This window comes from Dipodomys merriami, unplaced genomic scaffold (genome assembly GCF_024711535.1).
Source record: "Dipodomys merriami isolate MVZ:Mamm:240054 unplaced genomic scaffold, mDipMer1.0.p SCAF_10, whole genome shotgun sequence".
Taxonomy (NCBI): Eukaryota; Metazoa; Chordata; class Mammalia; order Rodentia; family Heteromyidae; genus Dipodomys; species Dipodomys merriami.
In genome coordinates this window covers 24,461,070-24,482,219 of record NW_027202271.1, presented here as the reverse complement: position 1 = coordinate 24,482,219, position 21,150 = coordinate 24,461,070, and the positions used below count along the sequence as shown (strand labels likewise).

The following is a 21,150-nucleotide window of genomic DNA, read 5'->3' as shown; positions in this document are numbered from 1 at the left end:
TATCATATATACATATATGTATATACATATCTTTATCAGAAAAACCGATAAAACCTATGTTGAATGAAGTGAAATTACTAGGAAATGCATAAATATGTGTGAGGCTAAGAAGGTCAGTGAAACTAAGAAATGTGTGTGGGAGGACAGTGACGGTGGTTGGAAGGCAGTTACTCGAGGAATGAGAAATCTGTGTGGGAAGAAAAGAGAAAGAAGGCTGTTAGCTATGATCACAAAATAACTTGTTTGATGTAATACCCCTGGGAGATAAACTTGATTCTTCACTTCCATCAGGGTAACAGCTTGTATTTCTAAATTGCAGGGATTTTTTTTTAACCACAGTAACTCGACAGTTTTAAGATCTCTGTGTATTTGTGTGAAGGAAATCAAATACCTGTGCCAAAATGACTACATTTTTGGAGCTGTCTTTGGGACAGATGTTTGATATAGGATGCAATTATGATTCTTATTAAATTCCAAATCATGTTTTTATTGTAACTGAAATAATGCTAAGTTACATAAACAAAGACAATAGCTCCAATCAAGTGGATGCATTTAAAAGTAGTTATTTTTAGAGGTGTCTGATTTGAATCCGTTTTGAGATTGTGGTCTTATTTTATCGGTGTCTAAGGTCCTCCAAAAGATCGTAAACTTTTAAGGAATGATGCCATTAGTGAAAATGCTTGGTAGAAAAGCTAGAATGATGACCATACATCTTTAGTAGATATTTTCAAGTATGACTCCACCCATTTAGAAAATGCTGTGGGAAGTGGAGATACATACATATATACAAACATACACACATACATGCATACATACATACATATGTATATATTATATATAAAGTTTTTTGTCCATATGAATGGATTCTTCATCTGTGGATTCAACTAACTCTAGATAAAAAGTATAAGAAATAGGGCTGTGAAGGTGGCTCAGTGGTAGAGTGCTTGCCTTGCATGCATGAGGCCCTGGGTTTGATTCCTCAGCACTACATAAGTAGAAAAAGCTGTAAGTGGTGCTGTGGCTCAAGTGGTAGAGTGCTAGCCTTGAGCCGAAGAGCTGAGGGACAACGGCCAGGCCCAGAGTTCAGGCCACAACTGACAAAAAAAAAGTATGAAAAACGTAGGGCACATTAGCTCACACCAGTAATCCTAGCTACTCAAGAGGCTGAGATGTGAGGATGACAGCTGTAAGCCAGCCTGAGTAGAAAGTTCGTGAGACTCTCTTATCTCCAATTAACCACTATAAAACACCAGAGATTTGCAAGGCTAACTCAACTAATTGCCTGGGACATGTCTCAGAGTTTATTATTTGATTTCCTTCTCATTGTGAAATAGCTGTGCTTTACTTCTGCTACATCTTTTCCAAGAATCCACAGCTGTTATGTCAAAGCACATCATTTATTTCAACATGTTTAGTTACTGTGCCTTACATATTAAACTAAATGCAACACCATGATTGATTGATTGATTGATTATTTTTATTGTAAAGGTGATGTAAAGAGGAATTATAGTTATATAAGTAAGATAGTGAGTATATTTCTTTTTGAACAGTGTTACCTCCTCCCTCATTTTTTCTCACTTTCTTCTCCCACTCCCCTTCACCCCAAGTTGTAAAGTTCATTACATAGTGTCTAGTGAGTATCACTGTTGCATTGGTTCACCCTTTGTCCCACTGTTTCTTTTGGATTTTAGGTAACTTGTGCATTATAGTACCAAACAATTATACAATATGCCTATATTTTTATGTTTCATGATACTGCCATATGAGAGTACTTTACGGAGTGTTTTGAAAGCCGACTATATACCATGTAGAGATGAGCAAAAAATCTGAACAGAAATAATTTTCTATGAACTAATAATAAATTCTCACCTGGTTGATAATTGCTCAGGAGTCGTGCTTCTTAGCAATGTGTTGCTTCTTTTGTAACTGTGCTATGATATTTTATTGAATCATAGTCATATTCTATTTTAGCAGGACAAAAATTATTTCTGTTCAATTTCAAATTAGGTCATAATGGAAATCTTTGGATTCAATGAGCTTTAAAATTCCAGTTCCTGTAAAAGCCATCTATTATACCATAAATAATATAGACCCTAATCTTGGTGATACCAATTTCTGTACCTTTAAGAAGACAAAAAAGCATTTGAAAATACAGTTTTATTTTGCTTATCATTGTAGCAATAATAATGCACATTTTTGCTTCCTTTATGACAACCAAATGGCTCCATGTGTGATGCATTTCACATCTCTGAAATATTGAACTTATACTTGACCAGATTTCAATCCTGCTGAGAATGCCTGGGAACAGTTTTCAGGAAACCACTTAGAAAGATATGACTCTTTTTCCAAGTGGAAACATTTGCTACTAAGAATCAAAGGCTTCAACTTCAGGCTATAGATTTTCTTTACTGACTAACACATTGAAATCATGTAAAGTATACTTCTTTTCACTTAGCTATTCTAGAAGTTATTAAATGAATAATCATTGAATGAAGAAGTTACAGTGTATGATTATAAACCTGTCATCTTGTAAAGCTTCACCTGACTCCAATAGTCTACATTTTTTGCATAAATATTAAACATTTTCAGAATTACCTTTTATAAGCCAGAAGTTTATTATGTTTATCCCAGTGAACATTTTTCTCTACCTGAGTAACCTTGTTGACCTTCAAGACTAACAAAAACTGCATAGTCATGTATGCTATCCCCTAATTAATGAAGGCTTCTGAACCATTCCTGATTACCCTTCTGTTTAATATACTGTTACATCTTGCAACTTCAAAGATTCACCTGCCATACATTTTAAAAGGCTAAAGTGTTTGAACTTGTTTGAAGGTTCTCTGGCACTTCTTATATACACATGTTTATGTGTGTATAAATGTGTCTACTTCTAAACATAGAGTACTAGCATCAAAAAATTATATTAAGTGAAGTAAGCCAGGCCCAAAGAAACATAGGTCCCATGGTTTTTCTTATTTGCAATAACTAATATATGTCAGGTACAAGCAAAAAAGATAAAAAGCATGTACATATGACCAGATAAGATGATATTAAATGATATGAACCTCAAGATAGGGACACAAGTGGTTTTTTTTCTTGTTATTGTTTCTAACATGTTTATAATGTACCATGTGATTTTTTTTGTCGCTTTGTATGTTCCTCCCCCATGGTATAACTCCTGTTTTCACTGTATTTGATGTCGGTATAATTTGGGGAGGGAAAGGGAAAAAACAAAATGTTTAAATAGGGATACAGGTGGACCCATTGCAACAATGAGATGTACAAGACACTATGTTGAAAATGAACTTTACAATTTAGGCGGGTGGGGGGGATGTAGTTGTGGAGGTGGGAGGGAAGGGATGGTAGGGGAAAAACAAAGGAGGAGGCAACAATGCTCCATAAGAAATGTACTCATTACATTGCTCATGTAACTGTAACCTCTCTGTACAGTATTTTCACAATAAAAAACTTATTATAAAGAAAAGAAAAAAAAAAGAAGTCCTAGCATCAGTTGTATAAATTCAATCATTTTGCTATGGAAAATAGATCTCAAAGCATGACTATTCTTCCTGTGTATTCAACCTTTACATTTTTTCAGATACTAGCCTTCTTTATTAGATAATTTTTAAAATATATATTACTGTAAAGATACTGTACAAAAGGGTTGCAGTTACATGAGTAAGGAAATAAGTGCATTTCTTATTGAGCATTGTTACCCCTCCTTTGTTTTTCCCCTACCATCCCTTCCCTCCCCACCTCCCCAACTCCTCCCTCCCCCCCCCCACAAAGTTGTAAAGTTCATTTTCAACATGGTGCCTTGTACATCTCATTGTTACAGTGGGTCAACCTGTATCCTTATTTCTGCCTTTTGTTATTTCCCTTCCCCTACCCTAATTAGAAAAATGTATATACAAGATGCAGGGCACCGACATCAAATACAATGAAAACAGGGTTTATACCATAGGGGAAGAACATATAAAAGAGACAAAAAAATCACATAGTACATTATAAGTACATTAAAAACAATAGCAAGAAAGATAAAACCTCTTGTGTCCCTGTCTTGGGGTTCACTTCATTTAGCATCATATTTTTTTTTTTTGGGTCCAGTTGTGGGGCCTGAACTCTGGGCCTGGGCGCTGTCCCTCAACTCTTCAGCTCAAGGTTAGTGCTCTACCACTTGAGCCACAGCGCCACTTCCGGCTTTTTTTTTTGCTTATATGGTGCTGAGGAATCAAACCCAGGTCCTCGAGCATGCAAGGCAAGAGCTCTACCACTGAGCCACCTTCCAAGCCCCTTTAGCATCGTCTTATAAGGTCATATGCACATAGCTTTTGACCCTCTCTGCTTGGCCTAGACATATACTAGTTATTGCAAATAAGGGAAACCATGGGACCTATGTTTCTTTGGGTCTGGCTTACTTCCAAGTCTTTCCATTTCCTAACAAATGGGGCAGTGTCATCCTTTCTGATGGAGACACAGAATTCCATTACACACACACACACACACACACACACACACACACACACATATCACATTTTCTTGATCCATCCATCTACTGAGGGGCATCTGGGTTGATTCAATATCTTAGCTATGGTAAATAATGCTGCGATAAACATAGTTGTTCTGGTAGCTTTAGTATGGGCTTGTTCGTGATTGTTTGGGTAAATGCCCCAAAGTGGGATTGCTGGGTCATAGGGGAGCTCTATATGGACTCTTTTGAGGAACTTCCATATTGTTTTCCAAAGTGGTTGAAGAAGTTTACATTCCCACCAACAATGCAGTAGGGTTCCCTTTTGGTCACATCCCCTCCAGCATCTATTGTTATTAGATTTCTTGATTATAACCATTCTATCTAGGGTGAGGTAGAATCTCAGTGTTGTTTTGATTTGCATTTCTTTTATGGCTAGAGAAGTTGAGCTATTGGCCATTCTTATCTCCTCTTCTGAGAAGTCTCTCTTTAAGCCTTAAGCTCACTTATTTATTGGGCAGTTGTTTCTTTGAGGATTTGATGTTGGGGGATTTAGTTTTTTGAGTTAGAATATTTTAGATATGAGACCCCTGTCCATTGTATGGCTTTCTATTGCTCTTGCTAGCTATGTCCTTTATCATGCAGAAGCTCTGCAATTTCATGCAATCTCATTTGTTTAACCATTCTTTGATTCGTTGTGATTCTGGGTCTTTATTCAGAAAATTTTGGCCTCTGCCAAGGAGCCCTAGAGTTTCTCCTATTGCTTCTGTAATGTTTTCAGGGTGTCTGCTTTGACTTTGAAGTCATTGATCCATTTGGAGTTGATTCTGGTGCAGGGTGATACATAAGGATATATAAGGATCTAGCTTTAGTTTTCTACAGATGTTTAACTAAATTTGCCAGCATCATTTACTGAAGAGGCTGTCTTTCTTCCATTCTATTTTTTTAGCTCCCTTATTGAAGATTAGGTAGCTGTTGGTCTAGGGTTCATTTCTGGGTCTTCAGTTCTATTCCGTTAGTCCTCAGGTCTGTTCTTTTGCCAGTACCAAGTTGTTTTGATTACTATGGCTTTGAGTACAGTTTGAAATTTGATATTGATATTCCTCCAGCACTGTTCTTTCTGCTAAGGATTGTTTTTGCTATTTGGGATCTTTTATTGTTCCATATGAATTTTTGGGTTGCTTCTATTGAAGAATGAGGTTGGGATATTGATAGAGCTTTCATCATAAAGGGCTGTTGGATCTTGTCAAATGTTTTTTTCTGCATCTATTGAGATAATAATCATGTGGTTCTTATCCTTGCTCTTGTTCTGATGAATTACATTGATTGATTTGCATATATTGAACCAGCTTTGCATCCCTGAAATGAATCATGTTTGATAATGGCATATGATTTTTTTGATGAGTTGTTGAATTCCATTGGCCAACATTGTGTTGAGAAGTTTTGCCTTGATGTTCATCAAAGAAATGGGTCTATAGTTCTCTTTCTTTATGAGTCCCTGCATAGTTTTTGAATGAGGGTTATGATGGCTTCATAGAAAGAGTTTGGTAGTGAACTTTCACTTTCAATTTCATTGAAGAGTTGAAGGAGTATTGGTGTGAGTTCTGCTTTGAAGATCTTGTAGAATTCAGCTGTAAATCCATCCAGTCCGGGGCTTTTCTTGGGTGGGAGGTCTCTTGTTGTTTCTATTTAGATGCTTGATATGGCAGCCCCTGGCTCTGTATACCCAGTGAAGAAAGTCACTCCTCCATGGGCAAAACTTCCTTTGCCTGAAATGGGCAACTTTCTCTTGGGGTGGAGCTGAGCCCTGCAGGTCATGTTCCTTTGACCTGTTGAATGGCTCCTATTGTTTTCTTCCAAGGCCTGAGTTATGGGCTAGCTGCTCTAGCTCAGTCTTTTTCAGTATCAGAGATGGAGTTCTTCTCCAGTGGTGGGGGAGGGGCTTCCTTCCCACTGCTGTGCAGTGAAAAGGAGTGAGGATGTCTCATGTGGTACTCATGCCTTTCTCTTGGTTTCCGGGCCATCCATGTTCTGCAACTGTCTGTAGACAGCAGAATGAAGATTTCCGCTCCTTGTCAGTTCTTGCTGGTGGTGAGTAGAATCCACTGACACACTGCCTCTGATGCCTTTGTCCCTATGCTCGAATTTGTCTCCTTAATCAAACTGCCTGAAAATTTCCTCTTTGGCAAAACTCTCTGTACTGTGATGGCACACTTGGTGTGACTCTCTAGCCTTGAACTTTTCACTGGAATACTAAAACTGGTTTCTACATGAGAGCTTGTTTAGCCCCTAGCTTCTCCATCACCATCTTCCTCCCATTTATTATGTATTTCTTTGTTATTGTTGTTTTGAATTCTTGACATCCATACTGCTTTTATTTAATTGTCAAAATGTACTTTTTTCCTTTATGATCCCTGGAGTATTTGCCTAACTATATAACAGGTTACTCTAAAAATAGCCAAAGCACAATAAAAAGGTAAATATAGTATCTGAAAAAATTCTATCGCCTTTTCTGAACTTGTTTGGCCAACCTATGTTTTCTGTTTTCCCTGAAATATATTTTTTCCAATATCACTGCTTCTCCAATATGATACCAAGTTTGTTTTGGGACAGAGTGCAGCAGAGTAATTGAGTAAACACAGACATAATTTCTTTAGCAGACTCAGGGGTTTTAAATCTCAAGTTTTAGGTAGCAAGAACTATCAGAAATAACCTGTCCTGAAGGCCCACATTTTTCCCCATGTGCTTTTAAGTGAGGTAAATTTGTTTTGAAAATCATCTCACTTGTCCTGCCTATAGACCAACTGAGCATGTTCTGAGAATTGAGGTAGACATTCTCTGAGTGTCTCTCACTATATTTGATTGATCTCAATGTTGCTTTCTGTCTGGTTTCTTATTTGCTCCTTGGACCAGGCCTGTATCCCCATAAATACAGCAACCTATCTGCTCTCAAGTTTAAACAGTATCACTTACAGCCATTCACTAAAGCTAAGACTTACATTTTTCTATTAAGTGGTGATTCCTCAGAGGAGTTGATTGTCCCATTATATAATTGTGACTTAAGTTTAAATACATCTTGAGTGGAATATCTTAATGAAAATGAAATTGACTGCAATTTTGAATAGCTCTTTGGTTTTACTGCAGTGTTTTAGTCTGTAGCTTGTTTTATACTTCTCATTTTGTTATCAAATTAAAATGCCATGAGTAATTAGGGGATCGACATCACGTTTGGGTTTTGTTCTGTCTTGTTTTGTTTTGTGGGTCTGGGAATTGAACTTAAGACCTTCTAATTGTACTGTGTGTCTTTCAGCTGTGATCCTGGACCCTGTATTATTGTTGCAGTTTTAGTTTGCTTTCTATTTTCAGATAAGATCTCATGCTTTGTCCAGTCAGACCTTGGACTGTAGTCCTTTTATCTCCACCTCTTGAGTATATGGGGTTATGGAAGTATACATTGCCATTTTTGGCTCATGTCTAGGATTTCTAAAATGATTGAGTATTATTTGAATTTTCCTCACCTAGAACATTTGTTTTACTTTTATTTTCTAAGAAATGTTTCATGGAGTCTAATGGATATGGACATGAAAAATTTTAAATTGGGTCATGGTAAAAAAAAAAATCTCAACCTACTTGAATAAACTCAGGTTCTTAATTTGGCTTCTTATTCCTCATGCAGATTTACACAATCCATTGTTTGGAAATTTAAAATGTCAGACATTTCAAAGAATTTCTACCTGACATTTTCAACAGAATTCAATTAAAAAAAAAAAAAAGAATCCTGAGCATGCTGCTCTGAAATCGCAAAAACGAAAAAATCTAATTGCACCTAATGTAGGCTGTATATTCCACCACGACTGGTCTTAGATCCTGACATAATATGATACAGCTGTCCTGTCTAGGTCTTCCCACACAGGTTGTGGAGTACAGATAGCAAATATAGAGCTCTTCGGCTATTTCTACTGGGACACACTTGCTGGTGCGAGCAGATGGCACCTGGCCTCTCACCCATATTGCCTCTCACTGCTTCAGAAAATATGGGTAAACACAGTGTCAGAAGTGAAGCAGGGACTTCAGGAAGATCTTTTTTGGGTTAATTGGAGGAAGCTTTGTGTGTGTAGAAGGTCTTTTTATAGCTTGGATTTGATTCTTTTATGCTGATGGGTGACCTTGCTTTGCTTTAGTTTTAGGTATCTGTATAATTCATGGCTTACGTAGTTTTTTCCTCTGACCTTGTTATTGGACCCAAAAATGTCCATCCACTGTCCTCAATGTCCTCACAGTCTTAGTATGACATTCTCTTACTCAAATTGAATTAAATCCCTCTAGAATAGAACATGGTTTGTATTTTCCTTAGCTCCTTTGTATAGGACTGACCATGATAATTGTATACTTTGGTTTAACTTAAGCTAATGAATATGTATAATAACAAAAAACTTTAAGTAAATGAACCAAAATACAATGGGTACTGAAGACAACAGATATTGTGTTATGAGTTACCTTAGGCACAAAGATGATTCCTTGGCAACTAGTATCTAATTGTCTTGCTCTATACCAGAACCTTTGAGGCTGGTCCATTTGTTCAATCATCAGTTAAACAATCTGCTGATTTAGGCATATGTTCCTAGAATCTGTGCGTATTATTGTCTGCTCCCTGGCTGAAGGGTGTACCACTGAAAATGAACATGTTCATATAATTTCAGGAAGGTTTGTCGAAGAACACTAGAAGTAGACGTTTAATAGATAAGCAGTCTTATAACCACTCTAGATTGAAGAAGTTCTATAATGAACTAGGTTGATTCTGTGTGTCAGTCAAACTGACTGGTTGTGAAATATGCCAAATGACAATATCACTGATTTATCACACTTTTGATATAAATACCCAGACACAGTGAAATGCAGAACTGAAGCATTCAGGCACATATATAAAAATAGACATGAAGCATACTATTAGAATTAACCTAAAAGTGCCACTGCTTTCCACCTCATAATATACCCAGTCATAATGCTATGTTCTATGAACGTGACTAGTGCATTATGGATTCAGTTTAGATTTACTGCAACAAGACTTGGCTCTCTAGTACTGTCTCTTGTTTTGTCCCTGCCTGTGTTCTTTACCTCACTGGTATGTCATATCCTCTTATGGGTCCAGGTCTTTGAATATGAGGCTCCTAATTAAAATGTATGCTAACTTTACTTCACTAATTCCTTCTCATTCTTCTGATACCAATTGCAAACTTTCTCTTCTGTTTCCTTAGATAGCAACTAAGAAATTTGTCCTCTAGAAAGTGGAGAAAGGGGTGGCTTGACCCTTTTAGACTGAGCAGTGCTTTTTGTCACAGGAAGACATGTTTACTGTGTGTCAGCATTTGTCGAGCTTCTTAATTGATAGCTTTCATACTCATCTCCATACTAGATGGAGTTTCTTCAAAGAAAAGGATTTGCTTACTTCACTGTCCCAGGGCACAGACAAACCTTAACAACCATGAGAGCAAACCTGAGGATGTCTCTTCACTCTGACTGCTTTGTTCCGCTCTTGCCCAGGGTCCTTTCTATTTCCTTGATTCCTTTAAGGCAGTTTTTTTTAGACTTGATGCTGTGATGTTCGTTGTGGGATCCTGTTCTATGCATTTCAGGGACATCCCTGTAGTATCCCTGACCTCTGCTCATTAGAAGCTAGTCATCCTCCAGCTCAGTTATGACAGTCAAGTAGGCATCGAGAAGTTGTCCAGTTTTCCTAGGTTATTGGAAGAGAAAGTTTCCTTAGCTGAGAATCACTGGTCTTGGGTTCTATTCATTATAATTTATATCAACCTGATGCAATTTCAAATATACTGAAATTACATAAAATTTAATTTTTTAGAAAATCGACTGTCCTTTCCCCTGCTGCACCACACCTGACACACCTCTGTGGTACCTGGCATATAGTAAATGCTCAGATGTTTAGGGAAAGCATTCACTAATACCTGGAAAGAACACATTTTTAAATCAATGACTTGCCTTTCTGTTGTTTACTTGCTTTCCTTTATGCCTGATGGGATCAATGTGGAAATGTCTCTTAGGCTAAATCTCAAATCCTGTACTTACCCTGATGGATACACATGATCGCAGCTCTCCCTGCCTGACTAGTCACAGCTCAGAAAATTTTTGTTTTCTTCTTCAAGGATTCTGTCAGTATTTTTGTTGCTGTTTTTGTCTGCTTTGAGTCTCCATCTGGAGTGCGATCCCCTCTTTTGTTTACTCAAGTGAGTTAGCAGGCTTTGGGTTGAAAAATTACAGCAACTTAAAGGATGTGATGGCAATCGATTGATGGAAGAATCTATCAATTCTTTCTCAAAGTCATATATGTTTCTATGTGTTCTTCATGGCCGTAGAGAAAGAAGGGGATTTATTGGAAGCATCTTATAGTGTTTCACATAATTGAAGTAAAAATAGGGTGATCCAAACTTAGGAAACAACAGCAACAAGAACTTAAGTGCTGCGGTGGGACCGTTCCTGTGTCTGCTTTTCATCTTCATGCCTCTCTGATACAAACTCTACCATTGCCTTCTGCCGTTTCCGTCCTCCACATGCAGAGAGCAGAGACACAGGCTTGTGCTGGCCTTCCTTTTACTAAAGTCTGTTCTACTACAAGAAAGGAATTGGTTCTCTTCCCATAGGTTTAGTTCCCCCAAAATGTGTCACCTTCACTCACTAGCTCTGCTGGTGGATGTGGGAGCATAGGCTTCTCTCTGGCTTCTGTGAACCATAGCCAACTCAGATGTCTACTCTACTGGTTAATTATTTTCTATCTTTCATGGATCCTTCCTAATATAATTTCCTCAAAGAGCCCTAATTACAAGCTCTTGTAGAGCTTTGCACTTATTCCTAATACTTATTATAATTATAATTACTTTTTTATTGGTCTATTTGTTTTCCATCTCTCTCCCATACTACAATGTGTGTTTCAGAAATGCAGTTATCACAACTGTCTTGTTTTGTATTGTCCTTAGCAATTTGTGCCTCATCTTGTTGTGAGTGAATATCTGATTAGTAAAGACTGAAGCAGGCCCAAGTTCCTGGGCTCTGTTACAACATTTTCTACACATATTTCTGATATATAAGCTATACATTTGATAAGAAATTCAGAGATTCTAATTAATTTATTTATGGGAATGTTAGTCAATTTCGTATAAAGTATACATTGTCTACATCATATGCACGCCTCTCTTTCTTCCTTTTATATGTTTTTTTATTGTAAAAATACTGTACAGATGGGTTATGGTTACACGAGTAAGATAATGAATACATTTCCTATTGAGCATTGTTACCTCATCCTTTGTTTTTCCCCTACCATCCCTTCTCTCCACACCTCCCCAACACCTCCTTCCCCCACAAGTTGTTTTCAACAGTGTTTTGTACATCTCATTGTTACAGTGGGTCAGCCTGTATCCTTATTTCAGCATTTTGTTATTTCCCTTCCCCTCCTCAAATTAGAAAAGTGTATATATAAGATGCAGGGCACCAACATCAAACAGTGAAAATGGGGCTGGGAGGGATAAAAAAACAAAAAAAATCACATAGTACATTTTAAATATGTTAAAAACATATTGTGTCCCTATCTTGGAGGACACAATAATGCAGTTTCCAAGTCTTTCCATTTCCTAACAAATGGGGCAGTGTCATTCTTACTGATGGAGGCATAGAATTCCATTGTGTGTGTGTGTGTGTGTGTGTGTGTGTGTGTGTGTGTGTGTGTGTGTGTGAGTATCACATTTTCTTGATCCATTCATTTACTGAGGGGCATTTGGGTTGGTTTTATATCTTACCTATGGTAAATAATCCTGTGATAAACATAGTTGTGCTGGTATCTTTAGTATAGCTTTGTTTGTGATCATTTGGGTAAATGCCTAAAAGTGGGATTGCTGGGTCATAGGGGAGCTCTATGAGGAACTTTGAGTCTTCTGAGGAACCTCCATACTACTTTCCAAAGTAGTTGAACAAGTTTACACGCCCAGGAACAATGCAGTGGGGTTCCCTTTTGGCCACATCCCCTCCAGCATCTGTTATTAGAGTTCTTGATTATAGCCATTCTAACTGGGGTGAGGTAGAATCTCAATGTTGTTTTGTTGATTTGCATTTCTTTTATGGCTAGAGAAGTTGAGCATTTTTTCATGTGTCTTCAGAGAAGATTCTCTTTAAGTCTTTAGCCCACTTATTAATCAGGCAGTTGTTTCTTTGAGGATTTGTTATTGGAGGATTTAGTTTTTTGATATATATATATATATATATATATATATATATTTAAAATACCATACAGAGAGTTTACAATTACATGAGCAAGGTAACGAGTACATTTCTTATCCAGTATTGTTGCCTCCTCCTTTGTTTTCCCTTCCCACCCCTTCCCATCTCCCCACCACACCGCCCCCCCTCGCCAAAGTTGTAAAGTTTGTTTTAAAGTTTGTTTTTTTTACATAACGTCTTGTACATCTCATTGTTGTAATGGATCCACCTGTATCCCTATTTAAACAATTTATTTTTTCCCTTCCCCTCCACAAATTAAACCAACATCAAATACAGAGAAAGCAGGGGTTATACTGTGGGGGAGGGACATACAAAGGAACAAAGAAATCATCTTATAAATATGTTAGAAACAATCACAAGAAAGAAAAACCATTTGAGTCCTTATCTTGGGATTCATTTCACCTAACATCAACTTATCTGACCATTTCTGCTTGTCTCAGACATATACTAGTTATTGCAAATAAGGGAAACCATGGGACCTATGTTTCTTTGGGCCGGGCTTACTTCACTTAATATAATTTTTTCCAAGTCTTTCCATTTCCTAACAAATGGGGCAATGTCATTCTTTCTGATGGAGGCATAGAATTCCATTGTGTGTATATACCACATTTTCTTGATCCATTCATCTACTGAGGGGCATCTGGGTTGGTTCCATATCTTAGCTATGGTAAATAAGGCTGCAATAAACATAGTTGTGCTGGTAGCTTTAGTATGGTCTTCTTTGAGGACATAGCTAGCAAGATCAATAGAAAGTCCACAGACTGGGAGAAGATCTTCACTAGCTATACAAAAGGCAAGGCTCTCATATCTAAAATATACCTGGAACTCAAAAAATTAAATCCCTCAACAACAAATCCTCAAAGAAACAACTGCCCAATAAATAAGTGGACTAAAGACTTAAAGAGAAACTTCTCTGAAGAGGAATGAAGGATAGCCAATAGATACATGAAGAAATGCTCAACTTCCCTAGCCATAAAAGAAATGCAAATCAAGACTCAGTTGAGATACCACCTCACCCCAGTTACAATGGCTATAATCAACAACGCTAATAACAACAGATGCTGGCGGGGATGTGGACAGAAGGGAATCTTACTGCATTGTTGGTGGGAGTGTAAACTTGTTCAACCACTTTGGAAAGCAGTATGGAGGTTCCTCAAAAGACTCCACATAGAGCTCCCTATGACCCAGCAATCCCACTTTTGGGCCTTTGCACACATGATCACAAATGAGTTCTAAGTATATTTTAAGATATGAGCCCCTTGTCCATTGTATACACCTCTCTTTCTATAAAGGTGCTAAAATAGCTATTTATTGGAGGGCACTGTAAATTATTTTAGCATAATTCTCATAGGTTAAAAGTTATGAGGTATAAAAGAACAGCATTCATACTTGTAGGAAGAGAATTGGAAAGTAATCACATATGGAAATAAGTGTTTTTAATAAAAAACTGAGCCACACAGATTTTGATTTTAGGAAGCTCATATGAAAAGTAAAAAAGAAAAAAAAGCTAAATTACAACAACCTTGAGAAAGAGTAAGCAGGTTGTGTGTTAATCAATGGATTACAGCCCTCATCATATTTATTGTTATATCAGTCATAAAATACGGATAGATTCAGACATGAAAGATTAGTTTGACTATGTAGACATTAACTGCTTAAGTTAAAAATGCAATTAAAACTAAAATGGTTTTAGTTTTGTTTGAAGAAGACTTCAAAGCTTTTTATAACAGATGATGAACTAATAGTCTAGAGATTAAATATCTTAAACAAATCAATAAGAAAGAAAAACCTCAAACACTTTTGTAGGTTAGCAAGACATCAGAAAAAAGGAAGGAATACAATTTCCCAATAACTATCATAGACATATAAATGGCTCCATTTCACTTTTACTATGCTAATAGGGATCATATATATCTTCTATAAAATATTTATTATTATATAAAATTTGTGACACTTTTATGTGCGTGTAAAATGTATGACATGTATTTATAATGTAAGACAACATGTGTATATAAAATATATGATACTGTAAGACAACATGTGTATATAAAATATATGATACACTGCATGTTATACATTTATATATTATTTATAAACAACATATATTATTTATATATAATACATGACATGATACATACACATATATTGCATGACACATTACATATGCATATATAATACATGACACATTGCATACATATAATGCATGATACATTATGATGTATATGTGAGTAAAATTGGTAAAGATTCTTAATACTACTTGCTTGCTTATTTGTGACCAAATGATTTTTGTAAAGTACTTTTGAGGAATGCAACTGATCCTAACTTTGAAATGAGCAGTTTGGCATTCTTTTATAAGAACTTTGATTTTCTTCAGCAGTAGTTTATACAACACCATTCAGACCAACAGTTAGTCCACCAGGTTGCTTAAGTAGGAAATTGTAAAATTAAAGTTGTGAAAATTGGGGCTGCGAAGGTGGCTCAGTGGTTGAGTGCTTGCCATGAGTGCATGAGGCCCTGGGTTTGATTCCTCAGCACCATATAAGCAAAAAAAGCCAGAAGTGGCGTTGTGGCTCAAGTGGTACAGCATTAGCCTTGAGCTGAAGAGCTGAGGGACAGTACCCAGGCCCAAAGTTCAGGCCCCATGACCAACAGAAAAGAAAAAAAAAAGAAAATATATATTAATTTGCTACACTCTTACAGAAGAGAAAGTTCTGTTCTTTGAGATGAGTTTGCTGAATAGTGTTGTACCTATTATTATGCAGGAAAACCTTCATAAACAGCCACAATGTGTCGTCTGTATTTCAAGGTAGGGAAGAATCTATAGCACTTCCAGAATAAATTTGAGTGCCAAATCTTTCCAGATGCCACTTTCCCTGATCTCTTACCTCTTTTTTTTTCCCCACTGATACTCAGATCCTCCAAAATGTATTTTCAGTTGTTTTACTTTGGTGAATCTTATCCAAGCAGTTTATATTTATACACAGCCTGTTTTTACAAAGCCAGCCCAGGCAGAAAAGTTTATAAAACTTCCTTTCAAATGAAACAGCAGGATATAGGGGTGTTCACCTGTCATCCTTGCTATAATGGGTAGCATGAAATAGGAAGATCACAGTCTAAGTGTGGGTCAGAAATTAAAGTGAGACTTTGTCTTACAATGAGCCATCACAAAAAGGGACTGGAGGCATGTCTCAGTGGGAGAATGCCTATCTAGCAAGCAGGAGGGTCTTTAGTTCAAGTGCCAATGCTGCAAAACTAAGCTAAACTACACTAAACAAAAATAACATGATTGGATTTTGCTAGAGCTGATGGCTTGTGCCTATAACTCCAGGTCTTGGGGAAACCAAGACAGGAAGATTGTAGTTTCCTGCCACCTTAAGCAAGAATTAATGAGATCCAATCTAAAAAACAAGCCAAGTGTGGTATGGCATTCTGGTGGCCCTAGTTACTCTAGAGGTAGAAATAAGAACACTGTGGTGGTTCAAGGCCAGCCCAGGAAAACTTAATGTGAAACTCTATCTGGAGAATGAGCTAAAGGCAGAGAACTTAGGGTGTGGCTTAGATTGGAAAATTTTACTTACTTGAAGCTCTGACTTTAGTAGTGTGTAAAAAAAACTCCCACAAACTGGGTTTTCCCAAATGCTAAATATTACCATTGTCAAAGAATATATAAAGTGATCAAAGATTGATAGTAAATATTTTAATTGCAGTAAAAGTGGTGTACAGTATTTTCCCATTTTTAACATAAATTCAATTACTTATATCTATATGTGACTAGCTTAGAAAGAAAAACACAGTATTTATTTGCAATAGCCCTCTAAGTTCTGTGCAATATTTCATTTTATTTTATTTTATTTTTGTCAGTCGTGGGGCTTGAACTCTGGGCCTGAGTGCTGTCCCTCAGCTTTTCAGCTCAAGGCGAGCACTCTACCACTTGAGCTACAGTGCCACTTCCAATATTTTATTCTTCACTACAAGTTTTATGTAGTCTTTCCAGTCAGAAGAAAAAAGGAAAGTTCAAGATTGCCCTAGTGTTTTCCTCAGGCAATGAGAGGAAATGGATTAGCATTTAGTCAGGAGAGTAGAAAGCCATCATGAAGCAGCTGAGACAACAAAAGCAATTACAGAGGATCATAGTCACATGGAAGACAAATTAAGAAAATGACAAGGAAAAAAAGATCATCTTCTAAGAATTGAGTTTAAAGAGGCTAGAACCCATGAGGGGAAAAGCATGACTTACCATAAACAATAATTGCCATGACATCATCATTTTTATAGTTGATGTTCATAAAGAGATATGGTTATCATTTACTTTAGAAATGGTCTAAACCCAGCCAAACCAAAAATAAAATGAACAATTGATAGGATTTAAAAGCTTGATATTTCTTGTGGCCTTTTTCTTCTTTTTATCTGCAGGGTTTGGCTTGCTGTTTGAAGTCCTCTAATTAGGACAGTCCCTCATGAGTTGGCATCTTGTGCAAGATGGGATTTGGGAAAACATGTACTGACCTCTTAGCAAAACATTGTACAAAGCTCCGTACACAGGGTCAGTACACAACTGCACAGAGACTTGTAACCTGCAGCTGTGCTCTGTTGGAAGTGGAGCTTTGGGCTGGCCTGATGGCACTGTCAGTCGGCCAGATTTCCTGCTGCAGAAGCCAAAGTCACTGGGTCAGCCTCGGGTCAATATTGTGTCTCAGTAGAGTTATTCTTAGCCGAAATGAGAGCTGAGGTGCAGGTAAGGAATCTAGTAGCAAGCTGCAAAACCAGACAACCTGATGCTATTGATCTTTTTCTGATTTCCTGCTTGGGCTGCCAGATTCTCATGTCTCTTGAGTGGAAAAAAAGGAAAGATTATTATAACTTGGACACATATCTATGCAGGGCCCAGAAGCCAAGCACTGGAGAACAGAGCCAGAAGCCTTATATCTGCAGTGATTCATGGTGAGGATTAAGTGATCTAATGTGTATTAAAGCATTCTGATAAGTTCGTGACGTCGAACACATTATGATCATTGTAACAATTATTATTTCTCACTAAAAACAAAGTAATGAATTGTTCTGAGAAGGGATGAGGTAAAAAGAGATTTCTTCAATCTTGTGGATGTAGGAAAATTACGTGAGAAATTCATTACTAAGTTAGAATAACCTGGGTTATATCCAAGACCATGGAGTAAGACTTTATAAGGTAGATTTTTGTTGTTATTATTGGTCATGGGGCTTGAACTCAGGGCCTGGGCACTGTTCCTGAGCTATTTCTCTCAAGGGTAGCACTCTACCACTTTGGGCTACAGCACTATTTGCAGTTTTCTGGTGGTTCATTAGAGATAAGAGCCTCACAGATGTTCTTGCCTGGGTTGGCTTTGAACCATGATCCTCAGATCTCAGCCTCTTGAATAGCTAGGATTACAGATATGATCCACGGTGCCCTGCTATAAGGTAGATTTTATATCTACAAAATTATTCTGATGTACCAGATTGTAAGCCATTAAAGGAAGGAGTATAGGTGGAGTAGAGCTGCATAATGAAATGCAAGAGAGATTGGTAGCATTTATTCACCTTAGTAAATCTGAGCAAGTTAGTTCTTCAAAACTGGGTGCAGATAAATTCAAAGGGCTAGGCATTTGATTCTACTAGAAGCTCAGAGAGATGATGTGATCAGTTCTGAGAATCAGGGATGTACATTTCAAGGCTCTTGAATAACAGGGGTGAGTAGGGTCATGCTGATTAGCTCCTATTAACTTACATTCAAGAATTTCATAAGTAGCTCTTGAACAATGCCCTGGTTCCAATTAAGATCTGACTTGTGTTGGGGGTAGTGCCAGGCTCCTGATAGCATGTAAAGATGCCATACAAGATTTCACTATGTAGTTAGTTTATCATGAAAGAAGGTTTCCTGCTCTCATCTGTTCATTGGTATACTGGGAAAACTATGTGACAACCTGTCTTTCTCTTCAAATGGTCATCCTTGCATCCCTGACTTTCAGTTGTTGACATTTACTTTCATCTTTTGGAAAAAATACAATTAATCAGAAGAGACTGTCCACATTCAAAGTCTACACAACTCAAAACCCTTCAACCCATCTTTCCCATATTTCATTACAGCAAGTGAACTAGCCATGCCTTACTCAAAGCAGACTCTCTCCATAGGCACAGGATGGCATCTTCTGCCACCCTTCCTCACTCCATCCTCTTTCAACTCTCTTTTGGGTCATTAATGCAAACAGTAAGAGATCCTTTCAAATTCTTTTTTTGACCCCTCTACATATGTCCTATTTCACTTACCTGCTTCATAAAGAGCATAAAGAGCTCCTGAAAGGACTTGAAATAAGAAGACTGTTGTCTCTGTTAACATGGCTTATTTAGTTATTTTTCTTCTTTAGTTAATCAGTTTTAGTTATTTACTTTCCCTATGTAGTTACTTTGCCTCTCTTTTGATCACCTAATTTCACTGGCCTTCCTTTCTCAGTCTTATTGAAGGATCTCTTTATCCTTTTGGCTGAGTGCTTGGACAGCTTGGACAGATTTCATGATGTGGTCCATCTATCCATATGTTTAAAAACTATGTACTCAAATTCTGTTTTTTTAAAAAAACTATCCAGCCACACTTTCCTCCTTATTTATAGTATCATATGTTTAGCTCCTTAAGCGACATCTCTCCTTGAAATCCTAACATGCATTTCAAGTTTAACTTTTCCAATATCATATTCTGGCTGTCTGACTCCTGCCCAAATCTTCTGTTTGCTTGGCTTTCCCAATTGCCATCTTTTAATAGCTACAGTCAAACTTAGACTTATCAACGGAGCCTGTCTTTCTCACACATTCAACATCCAGTCCATTAGCAAATACTAAATCCCTTGGATGTCTCCTAAGTATATTCTTAACTTTCTCCCACCGATGCTCACAGGTGTAACAACATTCATTTTTACCTTTTTCTCACTTAGTTTAGGAAATCACACGATGACATTTGGCTATTTCATGGTGTTGGGTACAGCTGAATCATCAAGGGCAGTGCTGATTAAAAGGAAATTAATTACACTCAGGAGGAGAGAAATTAAGATTCTACATTGTTATTGGTCAATGTTAGAATCACGGGGCAGAGGAACAAGTAGAAAGGAAGAGTTCAATTTTTACCATCTTTGAGAAGAAAATGTACTGCAATTCGTAATTTTTGATACAACTATTTATGTACATAGATTTCTTTTTCTTTTTTTTTTTTTTTTGGGTCCGGTCATGAGGCCTGAACTCTGGGCCTGGGCACTGTCCCTCAGCTCTTCAGCTCAAGGCTAGTGCTCTACCTCTTGAGCCACAGCGTCACTTCCGGCTTTTTTCTTTTTGCTTATGTGGTGCTGAGGAATTGAACCCAGGGCCTCAGGCATGCAAGGCAAGCGCTCTACCACTGAACCACCTTCCCAGCCCCGTACATAGATTTCTTATTCAAGAAGTTTAGTGATAAAAGAAAGAAGATGAGCCAGATTTATTTAGAAGGGTGTATTTTAGACTGTCCATTTTTCGAAGAAAAAAAACCAAAAAGGGTAACCAAACAGATTAAGTAATCTGCCCAAGGGCAGATAATTTGGAGGAATGGTAGTCTTTCAGAAAACACAGTGCTTGTGCTTCTTATTTTCCCCTTCACCACTCTGTCCTGGATTCTATAGATGGGATAATCTAGAGTTTACTATGTGCAAAGTACAATGGATTAAGGGCCCCTAGCCTCTATTTCAAAGAAGCTCTGTTTCTGATTTCATAATTTTTATTGGAGTTGCAAGTGAAATTTTATAGTTTGAAGAGTTTTTTTTTTACTTACAAGAAAATTGACAATAGATATTCTCAGAATGTCCTTCCATTTCAAAATATCTGTATTTTTTATTATTCTCTCTTCCTGAATATTCTATAAACTGAAAAAAATGCAAAGACTGAAAGCACTGGCCCTTGGAAGAAGAAAACCAGTTTTGAGTCTTTAAATACCAAGGGAATTTGATTATTGCATATTTAATCCATTAAATCCTTGCATTACTGTAAAGTAGGAATTATTTTATCCAAAACTTACAGGATTCAAAACTAAACTATTGATCTATATAGATCAATACTCTGACAGAACAATAAAAAACCCAAAAAATTATTGAAATAAGTTTTTATGACCAAAATATTTGTTTAGGACAGAGGAAAAAATCCTTATATGTTTGGTAAAAGTAAACATTCTAATGGATGGCAATGTTTTGTGCCAAGAAACAGCAAGTGGGATGAAATCTAAGCAAGGGATCCCTGCATGAGATGACAGGTATCATTCACTTCAAGTAAAGGGAAGCTATAAGGATTTGGAAAAAAATTGGATTTGAAAGTTATTAGATAAGCTTTGTCTGCCAATGAAGAAACTCCTGCCATGAACAATTAAAAATAAG

At 37.1% G+C, this 21,150-nt stretch overlaps 1 protein-coding gene across 3 annotated transcripts in view; it reads left to right on the top strand.

Moving 5' to 3' along the window:
* Nucleotides 1-21,150, top strand: part of Tafa2 (TAFA chemokine like family member 2) — a 464,602-nt gene that overhangs the window by 317,750 nt on the left and 125,702 nt on the right. The gene's annotated exons all lie outside the window — the stretch shown is intronic.